This window comes from Melospiza georgiana, chromosome 15, assembly GCF_028018845.1.
Source record: "Melospiza georgiana isolate bMelGeo1 chromosome 15, bMelGeo1.pri, whole genome shotgun sequence".
NCBI classification, from domain to species: domain Eukaryota; kingdom Metazoa; phylum Chordata; class Aves; order Passeriformes; family Passerellidae; genus Melospiza; species Melospiza georgiana.
The window spans coordinates 9,517,088-9,525,926 of NC_080444.1; positions in this window are offsets into that span (position 1 = coordinate 9,517,088).

Here is an 8,839-nt window from a genome sequence, read left to right on the forward strand (position 1 = left end):
TGGAGCTTTCAGGGATCCAGCCCATTGCCTCAGGGAGTGAGTGGGAGGGCACTGGGCAGGTGCTTGTTGGGACAAGGAGCAGCCTGTCTGTGCAGGCACAGGAGACCCAAAGCCTGCCCTGGGAACTGGGTGAAAAAGTCATGCAAGGAGGGACAGCAAAACTCCATCCAGCCTGGCCCTGAACAGGGACAGGACAGCCTGTCCTGGAGAGCCTCTCTGGGCAGCCAGGGCCTCACCACCCTCACAGGGAAGGGTTTGTCCCTAATGTCCAGTCTAACCATGCCCTCTGTCACTCTGATCCCATTCCCCCTTTTCCTGTCCCTTCATGCCCTTGTCTGAAGTCCCTCTCCAGGTCTCTTGGAGCCCCATTAGGTGCCTGAAGGGTCTGTGAGGTCTCCCTGGAGCCTTCTTGGCTCCAGCATGAGCAACCCCAGCTCTCTCAGCCTGTCTCCAGAGCAGAGATGCTCCAGCTCTCAGAGCATCTTTGTGGCCTCCCCTGGAGTTGCTCCAACAAATCTCTGTCCTTTTTATTTACTCCATTTCTGATGTTCTCATTTTGCAGAAGAGGCAATCAAACTCCCACCTCATTTTCAGCAAATGCTTGAGCACAGTCCTTTCAGAAACAGATGGTGCCCCTCCATTCACACACAACATCCCCCAAACTCCTGCAGCAGCATGTGCCATCCTCTCCCTCCTGTGCCATGCAGCCCACAGGGCATGTGTTGCAGCACTGCGCCTGACCCCTGCAGCCTACATTGCTGTGTCTGCCTGGGGAATAGCCTGCTCCCAGTCCTGACCTTTAGAAAGTTTGTGGGGTTTTTGAGCTGAGTAAAAAATCAGGTGAAGTGGAAAGAGCAGCCTTCTAGCCCACAAACCTTCCACAGCACTGGAAATGCTCTCAGTGGAAAGCTGTGCCTTGATGGGAAGGCTCCAGTGAGGAGCCTAGGCTGGCATGTTACTGCTGCACAAGAGCCAAAGAAAACACTAAAACCCCAAAACCCCAAATTCAGCTCATTGCCCCCTGCCAGTGCACCCATACCCCATATTGTCTGTCTGGGCAGCTCTGCCAGCAGTGAAATTTGGTGACTACTGTGGAAATTTTGACTAGAAATTACTTTTAAATGGTTTTACTTTGAGCTTCCTAATTGTGTACAAAGGACAGCATAGAAGAGTATGATGGCAATAAAAAAATGTGTTAAAATTTCTCATTAACTGGCTACTTGCTGTTAGGGAAAGCCAGAAATTTATGCCCCAGTTTAAGTTTATCATGGTGTGCAACCCACTTGTGGGGTACTTAGCAGAAATCATCCTAGTCATAGTTTAAACATTCATTTTATTCCCCCTTTCAAGTTATGTTCTTGTACTTTTCTTTGCCTTGGACACACAGAATCTTAGTATTGTTTAGGCTGGAAAAGCCCTCTAAGACCAAGTGCAACCATTCACACAATTATTAGTGTTAATATGATTAGTGTTATATGTTATATAATTTGTGTTAATATGCTGCTCTGGGCCCTGTGCATTCCTCCTGCCCTTGAGATGAATCCCAGCCCAACTGGACCATGGCAAGGTTTGCTGGAGCACTCAACACTACAGCTGCAAGAGATTTGAGCCCTGATTTAATTTATGTCCCACAGGGAACTGCAGCATCAGGTATTTAGGATAAGATGCTTGAGTATAATTTGATTTTGACAGCTATGGGGTTAGAAGGACAAATGTTGCCAAAAGTCTTAGTTTCTTTTCCTTATTGGTACTTATTTGGTTGCAGGAAGACAGCAGGAGAATTATTCAGGTTTTGGTGTATAGGAAAAGCAGGATCAAGCCTTTCATTTTGCACCTTTAAACTCTCAAGGCTCAGTTTTGCTTATTCAAAATTTGTTCATCCCTCGCATGCTGCTGGTGCTGCATTTGCTGGACTGGGGTGATGTATCTGTGAGTGGCAGAGGGGATTCTAGCACCAAAAGAGCTCCTTTGATTCAGATTTCCAAAATATATAGTGGGGATCGGTGTAAGAGCTTCAGTGTAGTGGATAATTTGGATGTTGGCCTCCTTTTCCCTATGAATTTTTGTAATTAGAAATGTCTCATTAACCAACAGTTGTGTTTTCTGCCTTTTGGCAGTTTATAGAAACTTGATATTTCCAGGTATTTCAGCTCTATCATTTAGATACTTGACTTTCCTTGCAAGCATTTGTATTAAAATATCAGAAGATTGGCAGTGAGATGTGGTTCATGTGAGTGCTCCTCATAAAAAACGATTACAAAAGCAAACAGAACTACAGGTTCACTGAGGAATAGGAGCAAAGCAGCCATGAGTCAATGCAGAAATGAAGTGCCTATTTATTGGTAAATAAAGGCTGGCTCCCATTCCCTGCTTCCAAGCCCACGTGCCCCTGAGGGGTTTGGAAAGTGGTGATGCAAACTGATGAGTCACAGTTTAGAACAATAGTTTCTTCATGTGAAATGACTCAGGATAAAAGAAAAACAGGTTTTTCAAGAAGCTGATGAAATTACAAAAAAAAAAAAATTAAAATAATAAACCAGTAGGACATCTTGAACCCTGTGCTGAAAGTATATCTGTTTCTAAAAGGTGAGGTGGTGGGTGCTTGAGATAAGGGGATCAGGTTGTGCCTGCTTTCAGCTCATTTTCTACTTCCAGAGCAGGCATGGGGATAACCAGAGCAAAGAAAAAATTAAAGTGTATGAGCACTATGTATCAAACAACATCTCATTTAACACTGAAGGGTGGCCTTTGTCTGCACCACAGTCCCTGCCCTCTCCTCTTTGCCCAAGAGGACAGCACTGTGAGGTCTGGTGGGATTTTCTTGGGATGGGAGATGTCCCCTGCCATGGCCCAAAGAGCTTCTTCAGGAACCAAGGGCTCTGCTAGGGACAGTGCTATAAAAATAACATATCCATATTATAGATGTGTTATCTGTAATATATCCATATTAGATATATCCCTGTTTCCTCCAGTGAAGGTGGAATATGCTGCTCTGTAGTTTTCATGGCCCCTCAAATATCCATTCCAGGTGTTTTGTTGAGAACTATTGCAGAAATTATCACCTTACAAATCTGAATGCAAATACGTACAATTTTTTTTAAGGATTTAATTACAACAGAACAAATAGGCAAAGGGGAAGGCAAGCTACAGTCTGTCAATGAAAACACCATAATCAGATTAATACAGCAGGCCAAAACCCAGGCTTATTTCCTCTCTGTGCTATTTGTATCACATGATGGGTAGCAAATTTCCCAATACCCTTCCTCAGCCCTTTGTGTCCTACACTTTGCTGGGTTTGTGTGAAGGAGGAGGGAGCTCCTGCCGTTCTGGGCTGCTGGCATCTCCCCAGTGCGAGGACCTCATCCCCAGCTCAGGTGTCCTTCCAGTCCGGGAAGGATTCCTGCTCTCACTGCTTTCCTTCCATCCATAGGTGGCAGCAGGCTTTACAATCTTTAACCTCTCACCGCTGATGTTTTTTAAGAGCTCAGGGAGTTGTGCAATGATCTCCAGAATTGCTGTGCACAGAGCTGGGGAAAGAGGAACGGATCCTTCTCAAGGAATGAAACGTCCCTTGCAGCTGTTTACTGAATTGTTGAATTGTGAACACAAACAGCAGAAAGTCAAACTCGGGAGCAAGAAAGGGCAAACAGGTGCCTGTTTGGGGCCAGCATACCCTTGCAAAGGACAGCAATTTCATCAGATAAGCAGCTCAGGAAGACTAATGTGGTTAGCAGCTTTCCCCTGCAAAAGTATGCAGTGGATGCAAAAAGCCGTGGTGTGGATTTCAGCAGCTCTGCTCTAATTTGCTTTGTGTGCCTCTGCCTGCAGCTGGGAATCTCTCCCCTCTCTGCCATGGTGTGAGTTGCTCTGTGGCTCAGCTGAGGTGGCAGGGCCAGCTCTGCATGCTGGGGACACAGGGACAGGGATGGCTGCCCTGCTCCAGCAGCACATGGAGCACTCTCTGCTCCATGGTGGTGTCAACTGCAGCTCCAAAGGCTGCTCAGCCTCTCCAGGGCTGGGATCTCCACATCTCCATCCTGATGCCTCCACTTGCCACAGCAGCTCACTGGCTGCCCTGGGCTGTGAGCCAGCCCTGCTCCAGCCCCCACCCCAGCTCCTGAGCATGGAGGAAGGTCAGCATCGCTGTCTCTCCCCACATTCATTTCAGGCTGTGAGTCCTGCTCGAGCTGCTCACACCTCCTGGGGCCCTTGGTGCCGCGTGCCAAGCGCACTCCAGTGCCTGGCTGTGGTTGGCCTTCTACTCCCATGTGTGTGGTGCCAGCTCACACAAACAAATCAGATCCTGCTGACAAGGACCAAAAGCCACGTGGGCTGGAGGTCAGAGGGCTCCCCAGAATGAGGCACTGAGTCACAGCCACCTCCCAGGGTGATTAATTGGGAATTTGTTAGAGCATGGAGAAGGAAAAGGTCAGCAGCAGGTGCACTGGCCAAGGGTGAGGGAAACCATCCGCAGAAGTTATTATACTTCTAATTAATCACTGCTCCAATTGAAGGAGACATTCTTTTCCACCTGCCCTGTAGCTGATGGGGTGTTGCTGGAACAGTGGTAATGACTCATTTGGAAACCACAAAGGTGACAGGAATTTTGACAGACAATCCTAAATAACCTTGCAAGCTTTACAGGGTGCTTGTAAGATTAAGTAATAATAAGATTGTAGTTACAGCAGTGCCTATATGCACAGGGATCTCTGTGACTTGGCCTGGAAGGGAGGCATCCAAAGGAGAAGAAGAAAGCCTGGGTTTGTGGATGGATGGATGGATGGATGGATGGATGGATGGATGGATGGATGGATGGATGGATGGATGGATGGATGGATGGATGGATGGATGTCTTGAGGCTGGGAGGGAGCAGGATCAGGCTGGTGAGCAGAGGGGCTGGAAGGGGCCATGGTTCTCCTCAGCAGGGACAGAGCCCATCCAGCTCTCTGCATGTGCTGGACTGGGGGCTGTGCTCAGCTGAACCTCAGGGAAAGGCATCTTCCCCACATTTACATCCCCAGCCTCATTTTCTGATCCTGTAGGGAAAAGCACGTGCAGATTTAAATTTAACTTTTCCCAATAAGGTGATCAAATACCTGTTTTACACAGCTGGCTCTCACAGGGCAAGGAGGATTTCATGTGCAATGCTGGTACCAGTGCTGGGACATGGCACACCCATGGCCATGGGTGACATGGGCACCGAGGCTGCCACATTGCTGGGCAATCATCAGCCCTGGCAAGGGGATGGCAGAGCCCCTGCTGCACTGCAGAGCTCTGGAGTGAGGCACAGCCTCCTGTTTACAGCCAGGAGCTGGCTCTGCAGGCACAATTACCCCTATTTTGACACCTCTCAGGAGCACTGAGTGACGGCTCTTGGAGAGGAGCAGCAGCTCCACTCAGGCTGCCGCTGACAGTTCCAGATGACAGGAATATGAAGGCTTAATTATGATATAATTAAGTTGAAGTGATCATCTCATGTCTGTTTAGTGTCTAACATAGAATGATCTGGTGATCTCAGTCTAGTTTGCAGTGGCCTTTGGTTACAAACCAGGAGTGTGGGGGTGGGATTGGGTGCTGAAATCCTGGGGGGAAAAGGGGGTCAGGGAGAGAGGTCCTGCCTGGGCAGTAAAGGCTGCCCAGGAAACTGGGCTTCTGCAGTGTTCTGCCTGTATTTGGGTGCATTTTTGCTTTGCCTCCTCCAGGAACTTCCCAAAGAATGATTTCTGTGTCAGACAGCTGTGAGAACAGCAGTTCTTCATCTGCTGGAGCATAAAATGCAGATTTGTGCGTGACACAGGCAGTGGCTGGCCTGTGCTGCTGCCTGGCCTGGGCTGGGAAAAGGGGGAAACCCTCAGCCTGGATCACCCTTGCTGGTCCTGAGCACCCATCTCCCATGCTCCCAATACCCAGGAACACACACAAAAACTATTTTCAAGATAACCACTATTCAAACCACTAATGTATACCCCAGCTCCTTGGTAGCTGGCAATGTCAAATTTCCTTGGAGACAAAGTTCAGAGGATGGATCCTATCCAGGATGAGCACCTGCCAGGGGCTGCAGGGAACCCTCTGTGCTCTGAGTACCCCAAGACTGAGCCTGGGTGGTGGCTGGTGCCACACAGAATCACACAGGGTCAGAGAATATTCTGAGTTGGAGGAGACCCACAAGTATCATTGAGTACAGCTCAGCACACAAGTAAACTGTTCTCTCTCTTCCCATGTGGAATTGGATTTTTCAGCCTTAAATTCTAGGAATATCATTTTTAATTTACAGATATTCAAGATATCTTGACTATCTGCAGATGAAAAACTGTATTTATAGAGCTAGCTATCTATAGGTATTTACCCTTATAGATTTTCATATATAGATATCTCAATATATTCATTATAGATGTGCCTGTAATATACTTTTATAAGACTAAAAACCTTTGTAATTTCAGGAAAGTGTGGATGGTGGGTTGCTCAGCTGTAATTCCTGAGTAGCTTCTGTGCCCGTGGGTGGGAGCTGACTAAGGAGCAGCTCTTTAACCCCACAGCTCCAGCACAGATTTGCTCCTTGGTGGTTTCTGGCGCCAGCCAGCCTGGTTTGCTTGTTCTTCTCTTATCAAGAGTAGGTTAGGAAATGTTAGGACAAGTGTCAGGCCTTGTTTGTGTTTTGAAGGCATTTCATGTTGGGGTTCACATCTGCCTTGGGAAAGCCCAGAGAGGGGCTGCAGTGAGTGGGGGACATTGACATTAAAGTGTCACGCTCAGTGGAAGTCCTGCTCAGGCTGGGCTCTGGTCTGTCATTCCCAGCCTCCTTCTGTCCTGCTGCTCTCACACACCAGGGGCCTGCAGTTAATTCCAGGAGAAGTTCAGCCATTCCCCTCTGGCTCAAACAGTCCATGCCTTACCCAGAAGAGATCTCCAAGTGCTTTTTGACTCTGGGCTGGGGATGCAGCAGCTTTGGGCAGCTGAAACCTGGCTCTGTCTCTGTCAGGTGGATTCTGCTCCATCACTACAGCAAATGCTGCTCTTAGTTATTTTCACCTTCTCTTTGCATTAACCACATGAGAAGTAGCTGCTGTACAGCCAGACAGTGTTTGTACCTGACAAGAGCCACGATTTCAGACTCTCCACCCTTCTCCTGTGGCTTTGCTGCACTGTTTGCTGCTCCGGTGGTTCATGTGGAGCTCAGTAACAGTGCCAAAGTAGGGAGCCATAGCAGAGCTGTCCCTCCACAGGCACAGCAAGTGCCACTGCAGGCAGCAGGACAATTTCCTCAGCTGCTCCTAGGACATCCCAGGGGATGAAGTTGCTCTGCAGGCACTCGGTGTGATCCACGTGGCAATGCAAACCAGCCCAGTGGCACTGCACTCCCAGAAATGCTTTCCCCAGCACTGGGATGCCTGCCCAGAGTCAGCAGTGTCCAGGCTGGAGCAGGCACAAGTGGGGTGTTCATCATCAGGGGCTTGGCAGTGGCCTTGCTGGGGCCTCCTATTCCTGCAGAAAGGAGCAATTCCCGCCACAAAAGCTGTTCCTTCATGCCCAGTCCTGTGTCACTGGGTCACCTCTGCTCCCTGCTCCAGGGACTGCTCTGGGAGAGTTGGAGTGGGCTGGGGAAAAGCCTGTCTGAAGCAAATTTATCTGTGGAGGATCTGTCAGTCCCCTTGCTCAGAGGGGGGCTAAGAGCATCCCAAAAGGGGCTGCAGCACCCATGGGGTCCAGGCTTGGAGCAGAGGTCTGACAGTGCAGGCAGTGAACCAGTGTCATCCTGCCCACTGCCCTCGGCTTTTGGTGTTTCAGGTGTCACTTGTTCCCCCACCCCAAGAGTTCTGGGCTCTGAATTTTAGTCTGAGTCAAACTCTAAGAGCAAAATGTAGATTAAATTGCTGCCTGTGGCTGGCTTTCCACTTGTACCAGATCAGAGGAGCACCCTCGGGGGGACAGCCCTGCTCTGTCAGGTCCTACAGGGGGACACAGCCCCACACAGCCTCCCTGGGAAAGACAAAGAGGCACCAAATGAAGAGAAGGGGATGGGATATTTTGTCAGCTGCTCCTGCTGCTTTCCTTCTGAGGGCTGCAGAGGCTCATTCCAGCTGGGTTTAGCCTGGAAGGTGCTTCAGTTGCTGCTGCAGACTCCTCATTCTTTCCAGTCATTCAGCAATAAGACAATTCCTTGCTTATTCACCCCATCAGTACAGCCCTCCAGGTCCACAAACCTTTCCCCTGATTCCCTCATTTCCAACAAACTGCTTTCAATGATACATTACAGGAACCAAAAGGCGAAATGAGTTTGTGTATGCATGAGAATTTCACTTCTGCCAGCCCCCAGTATCGCAGCTCTCCAGCAGCCAGCAAACACCACCCTCAGACTGGAAAATCAGCTGAAATGTGATTTCTGTGAGGGCCCCAGTGTGATTCCTCGGGCTATCAGAGAGTGCTGCCACCTGCCTTAGTGTAAGATAATTCTGTTTGCTGAAGCAGCTCTTGTCCACTTAATTATCAACAGGTGAAAACCCTTGACTAAGCCAAAGACTTTATGAAACAATAAAAAATAGCCAGTGAGCAGTCTCAGAAGCCAGTAATGGCATCCTGTGTTCCCCCATTAGGAAGCAGAGAGTTACAGTGAGTTTCAACTCTCAGGTCACATTTTCCAGCAGGCAGCTGTGAGCCAAGGGCAGCAGTGACATCTCCCTTGGTGCCAGGTGTGGCTGTAACTTCACCATCACTGAACGTCCTCTAATGCTTGGGATGGAAAACACTGCAGATGCCTGTCAGGGGCTGGTGGGATGCTGGGTGGGAGCTGTGGCTGTTGATGGAGTGGAGGAGGCACACTTTGGTTGTGCCGGTGCCATGC